The sequence below is a fragment of the Humulus lupulus genome, chromosome 8 (assembly GCF_963169125.1).
Source record: "Humulus lupulus chromosome 8, drHumLupu1.1, whole genome shotgun sequence".
Taxonomy (NCBI): Eukaryota; Viridiplantae; Streptophyta; class Magnoliopsida; order Rosales; family Cannabaceae; genus Humulus; species Humulus lupulus.
The window spans coordinates 144,802,913-144,816,081 of record NC_084800.1 but is presented as its reverse complement, the minus strand read 5'-3'; the positions used below and the strand labels follow the sequence as shown (position 1 = coordinate 144,816,081).

The following is a 13,169-nucleotide window of genomic DNA, read 5'->3' as shown; positions in this document are numbered from 1 at the left end:
ACAAAAAAATAAGTCAATTTAAATCAAATTTATCAACAATTAACAATAGTTAATTTAAATTTCATCTATCAACAATCAACTTGGTATAGGTTAATTTGAAAAATATGAATTTAATGTAATTAGGATTTATCAACAATTAGCCAAAGTTAATTTAAATCCCATTTATAAAAAAATATATATTTTATTAATTGGTTGAAAAAAAATTGATATTTTTCAAAATTTAACAATTTTAAATTTTAAAATCAATATCTTAACTGTTTTTCAAAAATATCTTGTGTTGTAACAACAATAAGCTAATATTTTAACCATTTAAAAAAATAAAAATATTAATAGTTATAACAACCCTAAAATATCTTAAAATAGTTAAACAAATTCAAATATCCATGAAAATATCTAACTAACAAATTTCAAATTTTAAATAATTTAAATATTAAAAAACTATAAAATAAACAGATATTTGAATAACATGTATTTTAAAGAAAATATCTTAAATATCTAATATCTTAATTCTAATATTTTAATATATTAAAATATTTAAAATTAAGTTGTTAGTCTATTTTTTAATTTGAATTTGAATCTTTGTAAAACTATCTAATTATTTAAATCTCGACCAACAAAAATATCTTATTTTAAAAAATATTTTTATATAATAAAACAAATCTGATATTTTTGGCTTTGATTATAAATAATTAATTTTCACAATTTTATTTTTTTTTAAATTAAAAATAAATATCGGATGAAACAGGTATTGTTCACCGTGCGGATGCAAGGCTGCTAGCTGCCGTGGTGTGCGCGCGCGGCTGGGGGGACATGCACAGGCAGGCACGTGCGGGGAGGGGTGACACGCGCTGGTGCACACACTCAAGAGGGTAGTGCACACAGGTGTGCGCGCAAGCATGGGCAGCTAGGCCAAAAAAATTCATAAAATACTTTTGTGCAATTTTTCAAGCCAAAAATATTTTCTAATAAATTTTTAACATGTTTTATACAAAATAAAGCTTATATAAAAATTAATGGCATATAAAACACAACAAAATAACCTAAAAATTGATAATAATCACATAACATCAATATGTTTCATAAAAACATAAAAATTCATCCAATTATTAAAACACATCAAATAATTAAATTTTTAACATGTTCATGCATGAAAATAAAGATTACAAAAGGCTGTGAGGCCAGTTGTTAGAAAACTTATATAAGACATTTATTTATTTTCATGTAGAACTAATATTAAACAAATTAACATGAGACAACCTAAAACATGTTTCTAAAATTGAATTCAAAGAGAAATAATGATAAGAATACTTACATTATACGCAGCGGAATGAATAAGTATTTCCTTCAGTTTCTCTAACCCTTGTATCATTTATGTCGCATAGTATTACCAAGAAACTAAACCGATCTTCAATTTTCTTCACAACCTTCCGAAGTATCCTTGGAATCACCTAGACTAGAGTGGGCAATTCTCAACACATGAGATAGATACGGAGAGAAGAAGAGAAAAGAACAATAAGGCTTAGAAAATGACTTATGTTTAGAGATAATCTAAAACCTATCAGAAACTTGTGTTTCAACTTGTGATTTCAACTCTCTCTTAGCACTTCATTTATAGACTTATTTAGGTCATTTATTTAATTAAAAAATCAATAAAATAATAGCTAATTAACATCCCTAGGTCAAAATTATCATGGGTTTTAGGCCCATGAAATTTCTCATTTGATTATAAGTCTGTTGGACTTAAAATCAAGGCTTGTATTATTTTCTATTGATTTAATTAATTAAATAATTATTCAAATCATTTATCAAATTAATTATTTATAATTTGAACCTTGATTTAAAATTATTTATTAATTTAGATACCAATTTATCTTAATTAATAAATCTTCTATAATTTCTTATTTATTCTCTAAATTGTATAACTCTGTGAAACTATCCAAAATTGACCTGGTCAACTTTGATAATTCTAATTGATAATTAAATCAGTTAATTGAGATTATCTAGATGATTTTATCCAAGGTACAGTGGGGACCATGGGCTTATGAAATCAAACTCCAATAAGTTATCATAAATCTAACAAATAAATTTACTAATTTATTAATTCCTCGTGACTCCACTAAAGACTCGGAATTTCACTCTTGAATTCATAGAACGCTCTATAACAAATATAGATACACTATTAATTATCCATTGTTACAACCATAATTGTCACTCAATCCTCTATAGACGGTCTACAATAAGATGAGACTAAAATACTGTTTTACCCATCATTGTGTTTTATCCTTAAAACACTTAGTTCCTTGTAAATGATATTTCAGTAAACTAATATTAATTACTGAAATGAGATCTCTATCATTTAACACATTGAACCAAACTAAAAGGAAACCATCGTTTCACTTCTTCATCAGAAGCTATAGATATTCATGTCTATGATTAACACTCCCACTCAATTATACTATCGAGTTCCCAAGATGTAAGTATGGGCTAGTCTGTAGGGTAAGCTGGCAACGAACAAGTCAAAGAACTCAAATAATACAATCAGTTAGAATATTAAACACTCAGAATTGAGATTGAATTGACATATGGCCAACTATATGATATGACTATAATAGATAATAGTGTTATGTTTACTTATCCTATCAACTATCAATATCGGTCCTATCCGATGTAACAAATACATCCGATCTTATCTACTTTGTTAATATTTTGGAAAGAACATAGCACTACAATGTGTAAGTAGATCATATCGTAGATTGACAAGTCAGTGTAAATCATGTGCACTGACTAATCTTAAGACTCACTTGTTTTGAACATATAATCATATTTATATTCCAATGTGATTACGTTACTATAAATACGATTAGCTATATGCTCGGGATTGAATAGAAGTTTATATTAAACAAATAATCATGAAAATAAAGTATGTGAGCAAAATGATTGACCAAGTCAAAAAAATAATTTTTATTATTTTAGTGATAATAAAATTAGATTACAAAGAAATTGGGTTTTAATTAGGGCATAATACCCTAACACATCAAACCTTGCATTAGTCCATATTCTCAATGTTGGCATGTCCTCGATAATAAGGAGACCTCCACCACTGCTTTTCTTTAACTTTCTTTCTTAATCTTTCATCTTCAAAGGTAAATCTAGCAAAGGTACTTCCATCCTCATACTCCATAACTCCAATATCCCACCCTACTTGCGCATTCCATATTCGACCGAAGATGGTTCTTATGAACCTAACATTGCACTTTCTTTTTTAGAGCACCCTTCCAATCATAGATAAGTGTCCCTCCAGCTTCTCATTATCATCCTCAATCACCTAGGTTTCCTCTTCAACCACCACCACATTTTCAGTTCTATCAATCAACTCCTCTACATTCACCTCTAGACAATCCAAGCTAGCCACAATAACAAGAACAAGCAGAAAAAAAACGAAAGAAAACCGAGAAAAACCTAAAGAGAATTAAAGGGTCACAAGAGACCCAAGAGAAAACAGCGTCATCAAAGATCACTAGCCACAAAAGCTTGGAAATTTTTTATGATTCTTATAATGGGTTTATAACATCATATAAAAATGACTTTTTGTATTTTTCATGCACCTTAAACCAAAGAGTTTTTTTTTTAATAAAGAGTATAATTATGAATTATTGTTTATTTTAATGTCGTAACAGTATTAATTATACAAAACATAATATAAAAACATACGTTTCTTTTCAAAGGCAAAATCAATAATTAGGTATTTTGATGGTATAAAATAAACAAACTTAAATTGTTTGTTCATTTTTTCTTATAAACAATTATAAGTTATAAAACAATAATGTTATTATTACGTTTAGAGAAATTATAGGAAATTGCTCAAAATAAAGTTATCAAGAAGCTAATGTCTTTATTTTTTAAATTGTAGATAAATGACATTTTTACATTGTTGATTACCTAAATTACTTTTTTTTATAATTTATTTATTTATTTAGGACTGTATGACTTTAATATAGTGGTATATGTATATTAGTTTTGTTTAATTAGTTTTTATTTTAAAGTTATATTGATTTTTTAAGTTTTTTATAGGGTGTTGGTATATTATTTTTCAATTAGTGTATATGTTTTTTGTGGTATGGTATATATATTTTTTTGTGATATTTAATTTCTATTTTATTATACATAGTGGTAGTATATAATTTTGTATCATGGTATATACATTTTAATGGTAATATATTATTTTGTTAGCATAGTATATACAATTTTGAGTAATAATTTTGTAAGTTTTGATGGTCAGTATATATATTTTGTGGTATGGTATATCATTCAACAACTCATAAAAAAAAAAAAATCAAAATAACTTTAAAATAAAAACTAATTAAACAAAACTAATATACATATACCATAATATTAAAATATTTAGAATAAAATAGTAATTTGTTAAATGGTACATTTGGTAATATGTGATATTAAATAGATGATTAGACTATTTTACTACAAAATTAAAAACATGGACATTTACCTACTTTCACACAACATTAAGGATGATTTTGCTCAATGTCCCTTATGTTTATGTTTATGAACTATGTATTCTTGGGTTTACAATAATATACAAAAATTATTAATTACGTTTATTTTGCACATAACCTTTACCAAAGAGTTTATTTTTAAAGTAAAAATCAAGATTTAGTTTTTCAATGGCGTAAAACAAACAATATGAGTTCGGTTGTTCACTATTTGTTATAAATTATTATCTACAATAAACAAAATGTTATTATTATGAGTTAAGCTAGTTGACATATATATCAAAGATAAATTTATTTAAAAAAATAAACTTACAAGTTTATGGATTGATATTCATTCTAACTATGTAGTCAATAAACATTTTTATCATCGTTGTACATTATTAATGTAATCAAATATGTTTATGTTAATGGTAAAATAGTAAACCTAATTTCCGATGTTAGTTGCTATAATGTTACATAAAATACACAAATGTTAGCAAAATATTCAAAGAAATTATTCAAGATTGTTTATGTTTATTTGTATGCAATACTAAATATAAAGGCATGGTATAATAAAACATTTTAGTTTATTTTATATTTAAACATTCGAATTTATTCTCCGACGAATATCTCATTTACGATGTCTTTCCAAATAATTTTCATACATGTCATATACATGTTACGTAACATTGATTAAAAAGACAATTATGTAAGAAAAAACATCCTTCCAAATTGACCAGAATTTTTAGGAAAATCTGCTACAAAAAATGGTCAAAAGTCTGAGCACAATGAGCAGTAAGCCCATATATCTGATTATATCAGTCATTTATCGATATGTCAACAAAAAAATCGGTAAACAATTTTGGTTGGGTTTGGTCGAATTTTTGTTTTTAAATTTTTTAAACATAAAAATAAAAATATATTTTTGTCTTATATTTTTTTTATTTTTATAAAATAAATATGACAATGGTAATTTTTCTTTTTATTTTTTGTTTAAAAAATTAAAAAACATGCATGTTTACCAACATGTTTTTATTTGTTATTTTCTAAACTAAAAAATAAAAATATTTTTTGTGACCACTATTTATTATTTTAAAAATAAATATAAGAAAATTAGTAAAAAAATATCAAATGATTAATAATATCCAACTAATCTCAAATTTCATATCTAACCATTATATAACACAAAATAAAAAAAACATATGAACTAATAATTATACAAACTTAATAAAAATATTCAAATCATCTTCGATTTGCTCTCCATATGCGAACAAGAGCCACTTCATGTAATTGAGTTCTGGAAATTAGAAACTCTACACTATCATTGAAATTTCCATCAATGTAAATTTTCTTTTTCTCTATCAAAAGACACGTCTTTTTCTGCATTAATTCTTGTAAAACTGTAAATAGCACAACAAGCAATCACAAAATACTTTTGTGCACTTAGATCATAAGGAGGCATTTAGTACACATTAAACTACACGGATTCAGAACCAACACAAAAACTTACCCGTCTTGCCATGGGCTCTAAATTGTATCCTTTAGAACTAGAGAAACATGAATAAAAGTTGCTATCACATTCCGCAGAGCACCCAGTAAGAACAAGAACCACGCTAGATCAAAAACAATTCAAATACATTTGAAGCTTTTGACTTCCAACAATGGCTCAATGTTAGTGAACTAGTTCTTTCTCTCAATTGGATTTCCATTTTGTACAACTTGTAGAGCAGCCAAGTCAGCATCATTGTTGAGGCCCATTACTTATTTGAGCAACATGAATGGCGTTGTTGCAGCCAAATCCTTTGTTGTGAGAGGAATCTATAATTATAAACTCACTCATCGAAATCTTAATAAGAACACCCCACTTAAGTATCTGATTTAATTTGTTCATAGATTACTACACTAGTTGGTCTTACAGAGTTCACAAAATGGTTAAGACCAAAAACTAAGCACACCCCATATAGAGTTCACTGATTACTTGTACATTGTTAGACAAGTAATGATTAATTAGTACACCTGACAAAAAAAATGATTTATTAGTACTAAACTATTTCCTTACATAACATACTTGCCAAGCACCAATTTTTTTGTTTTTTGAAAATGCCATTATTGGTCACGAATTTCTCTCAGCAAGAGTGTAAAACGATATCAAGTTTTGAAGTTTAAAAACCTTTCAATTATAAATCATTAAATAGTAACTCATTATGTATGTATTACAAGTATGTGAGGATTAGATGTAACAGGGCACCAAGTCACGAAGTGTAACTAGATGGGCATTAATTCTCTAAATTATATTAGAAAAATCTCTTTACTTCTTGTCTTTTGATTATCATACATATAAAAAAGCAAGGTCTCACTGCAATTGTACATATGCTGTGTTTTTTACTATTATTGCAAAATATGTTTCAAAGGTGGGGTAGATATATACTGCTGCAATTATCTTTGTTTGGGAAATAGCAGAACTAGTCAAGACACCTAAACTGGGATAACTAATGACAATAGATAATCTCTCTTATAAGCAATGTTACAAAGCTAAAATGCACAGCTTTATATAGAATATTAAAGGACCAACACAAGAGTAATAGACTAATTTGGTTTTAACCACTAATCTAGTACATCAGTGAGCATGCTGATGAAGAAATAATCTACTTCAAGATTAGCATTTTGGTGCATTAACTAATTCATTGACTATTAACACCAACACTCAAAAAGATTAATTGCTTAAGAATCTAGTAAGGAGCTGCATATTAGAGAAGAGAACAGCAATCCTATACTCCCAGTAAAACGTTCAAAAGTTGTAGATATTGATAAAACTAGTACTTTTTACTGAGAATGTTTTGGGCAAAAAAAAGTTGCAACTTTTAATGTTATGGTATTATGTATAAAAGAACGTTGGAAAGAAAAGAAACTACTAGGGAAGTTATTTCCAAATCTGTGGTTTGATTCTTACCCAAAGAGAATTGAGAATTGCTAACTCTGTTGTTTATGTTCACTCTGATTGGGACCTATCAATATGAGCCCATGTAACCAGAATATTGTTGCATAGTGCTTTTCTCTGGGCTCCACCGCAGATGTCCTTCCAAATTCTAATGTCTTTCTATCAGTTCTGCTGCATTTCCTAAAGCAAAGTCACTTGGAAGATTCCATTCACTACAAATCAGCTTATAACTTGACATTAAAGAAACATAGGAAAATAAAATCATATCCATACATACATACATAAATAAGAAACCAAAAGGACTAGTTAACGAAATAAAGAGGAGGAAAAGAAACAAACCAGAGCTAATATTAGAATGTGCATGGCTCATCTTAGACTACAACTTGGGGGTTTGTTCATTTGCCTCTTACTTCCATAGATGACATCTTGCATATATAAATAAGTTGTTTGAGTTGTATTATTTATTTCTTTTCCATATGAGCTAGCAGTTTTCTTGCTTCACTCAGAAACACACAAAAACAAAAAAACATGAGCACATACTACAAAATCATAACTCGTATATACCCAAACATTCTTACTAAGTAAAATCATAAATACTCAAATTTTCTACAGAGCAAAATCATAAATACCCATACATGGCCAAATATTGTAAAACTAGAATCACACCTTAATAATTGCAAAATCAAACTCTAGAACCTAATATGGTTGTGAAGCCAATTTTACAGATTCATTAACCTTTACAAAGGAGTAGAAAAATATTAAACCAATCCTTATGCCAGAGAGGCTGAAATCGAAGTTGATAGAGAAAGAGATTAAAGTGAGAGAAATAGAAAGGGAGAGGACGGAGAGGACGAAGAGAGGCTTACATTGAGGAAGAAAGGAGGTCATGGAAGAAGAGAAGCTCGCACGGGAGGAAGAGGGAGACCATTGTCGCTTGAATAAAAGAATAAAAAAACGAAAACGGTTTAAAAAAAAAATTTAAATGAAAGAAATTATATTTTTAAAATTTAATGAATTTTAATTAAGGGCAATTATTGAGTCCCTCATTTGTATTTTGATGGCCTTAGTCATTCATTAACTTTTCAGTCATTAGATTCATGGTCGTGGATGGTGGAATTGTGGTGTTTGGTTGATAATATGTTAAAATACATATATATCCCTTCATATCTTTTAGCAACCGGCTACATTTTGCATATAATTTTTTTTTGTTATATTTTTGTAAAAAAAATAACTCTAAAAAACAATGTCCTTAAATCTTGCTCAAAAAAATAATCAAAGGATTAGTGAGAGTGTGTGATCATTTTTGTTAAATTTCTTGAAGAATAGGTCGATTGTCGTTGCTGATTGGTGATACAGGTCAGGTACGCAAAGTTTGGAGGTTCGAGTGTGGTGGGTTTCACTCATTGTCGTTGGTTCTCAGTATATTTTTCAATCATTTCTTCTAAATCAGATAGTGATTGGAGCTCTTTGACATACTAGTAAGTTGTGAAATTGTTTTTGGCAGACAATAGTGATTCTCTTTTTCATATACACCATGAATGTGTAATAAATCCACAAATGTATAAGATAATATATCTAAAAGTAATTTTCATTGTTGAATTTTAGATGGCACTCTCTTGTGTTTTGTATTGGGTATTGACGAGAGAAAATTTGAAGACTATTTATTTAGGTAATAGGATTAAAAGATTGTTGTTAGTGAAGTTTTTAGAACGAAAAAAAAAACATGATTCAGAATTATGGAGAAAGCTTATAAAGATTTTTTTTTCTTTTGTTTGCTTTAGTGAAGGCTTTAGTAAGGTATTTATCGTTTCAAATTTAGTCATTTAGTTATAACCAACTTATGCAATTAGCTTAAATTTGTTGAACTCTAGTTCTCAACCCATTTTTTCATTGTGTTCCTCTTCAGATTGTAAGTTGCTATTGTCCATGGTTGTCTCCGCCAGATTTGTGAGGTACGTGCGTTTGTCTAGTTATAGTTTTATTAAATCTTTGTAAAAAAAAATTAGTGTTTTAATTTTGATTTATATGTGTTTAAATAAACCCCGGTACTCTAACTAAATTTTTGTTGATTATAGATATTCAATGACTTTGGTTTCGGTCCTCGTAGCCTTGGTGAAGTATCTGAGAACTTGGAGAGGTTTAAAGAATCTGATTATTTTCATGGGCTATGTTTGTTGTTGTAAGACTATTAGGTTCAACACCCCACCAATTTGTTAAATTTACTCAACCAAACTTATGTATAATTTTTATGGAAGCAAATCTATTGGAAATTTAAGCTTAATAAAAGTAACACCAACTTACTGCTATTATGTTGCTATTTTCATGAGGTTGGTTTTTCAGTTTCGGGTATTGCTTCATGCTAATATTATTTTGTTGCATATCATCTTCATGTGATAATATATGAATTGTTTATATTGAGTGACAAATAGTTTTATGTATATATATATATATATGTATGAACACACATATAATTAGTTTCTCTTTCTATTATTATTTTTTCTTTTTTCAGGTTCTTGGCATTAATCCAATTTAAAGATTTGATACAATAAAGACGAAACATTAGAGGAATCACATGAATGCTAAGAATAGAGGTGATGAAGCAATGGTGCCAGAAAATGTTAAACCTCTCTCTTTAAAATATTAGCTAAATGAAATATTCATTTATTTAATATTCCTATTATTTATGTGTTTTGTAATCTTTATAAGTGATGTTGTAGGCTTAAGGTGCTTCAATCACTCTTTTAGGCCTTCTTTTATTTATTTATTTATTTTGCATTGTAAGTATAGATCATGGGGAGTTTTGCTGTAACTAATTTCAGGTCATTTATTTCAATGTTTCCAGCTTTTTGTGGTTGTGACTTCGAGAGAGCATGTTCAAGTAATCATATTTTGTTGTTAGGAAATAAACAAAAATCCAATAGATTTGATTGCATATATCTTAGATTGATGATAAAAGTTTGCATATTGATTTCGGTTCGCTACTTTAATAGAAAAAAATATGTATATTAGTGAAACTTATAGTGCATTATTTGTTTATTTTATGTCATATCGGTTATCTGCAACTTTGCTTCTTAGTTGATTAATCAATTTCAAATAGAAAAATGATAAGTTCTTGTTATATTGTTATTTGTGTACAACAATATAGACGGTAGGATTAAGATTTGATTATGAGCGCATCCCCAGAGATCAAATGTTGATGATGTTTGTACTTCTCTAACTCATAATCTCATCTTTTTTATTGTGTCTATACAATGTATAGATGTGTTTCCCCTGTAATAATTAGCAGTTTCATAAATATATATTCACATACTCTTTGTCATGTTAAGTTTCATTTGTTATTGATCTTTTTTTTCCTTTCATTTTTATCATTACTCTCATCTAGTTTTATATTGTTTAACTAACATGACTTGAATTATGTACATTGTAAAATTGTCTTTTGGCTCTTCCCAGAATGTGTACTAATGAACAATTTTGATGTACAAATTATGCAAATTAGATGCAGTATGCATTCCTCTACATCAATTTATTGGACTAAAATTTTCATCATAATATCATGTAAGGTTAAAATTTCTTAACTTACTATTTGCTCCCAAACTTTCTAAAATTGGACTTAATCACAGTTCAACTGTCACAACAGAAAGCAGTTGTTGACCCAAGATTTGGCCAACTGACGCGGAGTCAAAACGTGATTGATATGGACGAATGTATAGAGAAGAACGCAATGACAAAAGTAAAGGAAACACAGTAATTTATAGTGGTTCGGCCCCAGGATCTGGTAATGACCTACGTCCACTTAGGATAATATTGATATAAAATCAGAAGAGTGATCAAAGAACCAGGGTTCAATGAGTTTCACTCTTCTGTAAGGAACAATACAGATTTACTTGGAGAATTACTCTTGTTTCCTATGATTCAAAAGCTAAAAAAAAAGGTCCCCATTCCTTGAGCCATCTCCTCTTATTTATAGGCTCAAAGAGGGTCACAAGAGATTGTTACAGATATTCTTCCCTGAATAATCGGATATCCAGAAGATTGTATGAGATAACTTCAGGATTCATAAAGATCTTCCCATAAATGTTGCATTGTACGCGGAACTACCGAACAGACTGGTCGCGGGTAAGACATGCTTATCTCACTTCTATTGTGTCTCCTGGTCGATACTCTAGCAGACGCTTCTAGGTATCAGCCACGTGTCAAGAGATTATTCGCTACGTCACCGGTGCTAATTTATTGGATAACAACTATAATCATACCATTTATAAAGTATAATACATAACTAATTATGGAACATAATTATATGTATTTAATTCCACCAATTGTAACACTTTTTTATTTAGTTTTTCGGGTTTAAAAAGTAACTTTCCATATATGACTTGATATCATTTGAATAAAACACATTAATTAGATCATATTAAAAAAATATTTAGAAAGACAATATTCATGAATTAATTAATAGTCAATATTATTTTATAGGTTTATTGTTACAAGCTTATGATTTTTACCATTTTCTCAGGCAATGTAAAGTTTTCTCACTCCTTAAGTCACTATTTTTTTGTTCATGTAGTACGTTAATGAGTAAACACTTTTGTTTATTATGTTACACAAAAATAAACGTAATTTGTTTTATATAAACATTATTATATGTCACATCAATTGTGAACACAAAAAAATGTTTATTTATATTAAATATGTTTATATTTATATTCATCCATAAAATAACTATATATATTTATATATATTTGTCACATAATAAAAAAAAAAATTATTTATGCACCTTAAAACACCAATATCAATGGTTTTTCAATAGAAAAACAAAACAAAATTTCAGTAAACAATATAAAAAGATATTTTGTATTTAATTAAAAATTTGAAAATTAAATATAAAACTATGTTCATTAACTCTTTCTATTTTTTTTTTAAATTTTAATTAAAATTCATTAAAATTTAAAAATATAATTTCTTTCATTTTCAAAAATTTTTTAAACATTTTTTCGTTTTTTTATTCTTTTATTCAAGCGACAATGGTCTCCCTCTTCTCCCGTGCGAGCTTATCTTCTTACATGGAAAATTCTTCAGTCCCTCACGGTACTTAGTCCAACAAGTGGGACCCAAATAATTTGCCAAGTGTCAAGCTTTGAACAATTTTGGTGTTTTTCTTTTTTAAACTTTATGCTTGATTGACCGGTTGTGTAAACCGGATCTAAGAAATTGTGTTGATATGGCTGTGAAAAGTAAGGACAATAAAGTAATTTTCTGTCCAAAAAGTGTAGAGTCGAGGGCAATAAGGTAAAATATGTATTGTGTTTGAACTTAATTACGATATTGGGTAAGTAATTTTTTGATGCGGCTAAGTAATTTTTAATGAAATGGTCAGTAATAACGTTGTATCGAAAAGTAAAAATCCTTGAAGTAATTTTATTTGTTTTTTTTGCGTATAAGTAACATTTTTATGCTAGTAAGTAATATTTAATTAAGTGGTGAGTAATAATGTTATAACTGAAAGTAAAAAAGCCTGAAGTAAATATAGTTTTATTATTATAATAATAATAAAAAAAACCAACAATGACTAGAATCCAATGAGCACACCGCATAAGCCTTAGTTGTCTCATGATCATCATAGAGAGTTTTATTAGCTGCATTACTCATGTTGACAACATTGCACTAGTAATACATTTTCGACCAAATGATAATTAGATAAATGGTATTCATGTTAACAACATAATAAATTTACTTGGTTCAAACAA

General features: G+C 28.0%; 1 long non-coding RNA gene across 2 annotated transcripts; it reads right to left on the bottom strand.

The window, feature by feature from the left end:
- Window positions 1–5,637: 5,637 nt before the first annotated feature.
- Window positions 5,638–8,379, bottom strand: LOC133798538 (uncharacterized). Of its 2 annotated transcripts, none has more exons than XR_009875927.1 (4): window positions 8,292–8,379; window positions 7,765–7,921; window positions 7,438–7,619; window positions 5,638–6,503 (listed from the first exon to the last, which is right to left on the bottom strand). It is a non-coding gene; the product is annotated as an uncharacterized LOC133798538 (long non-coding RNA). The 2 variants fall into 2 exon arrangements; XR_009875926.1 differs by having other exon boundaries at window positions 7,765–7,850; window positions 8,292–8,378.
- Between the last annotated feature and the right edge of the window lie 4,790 nt (window positions 8,380–13,169).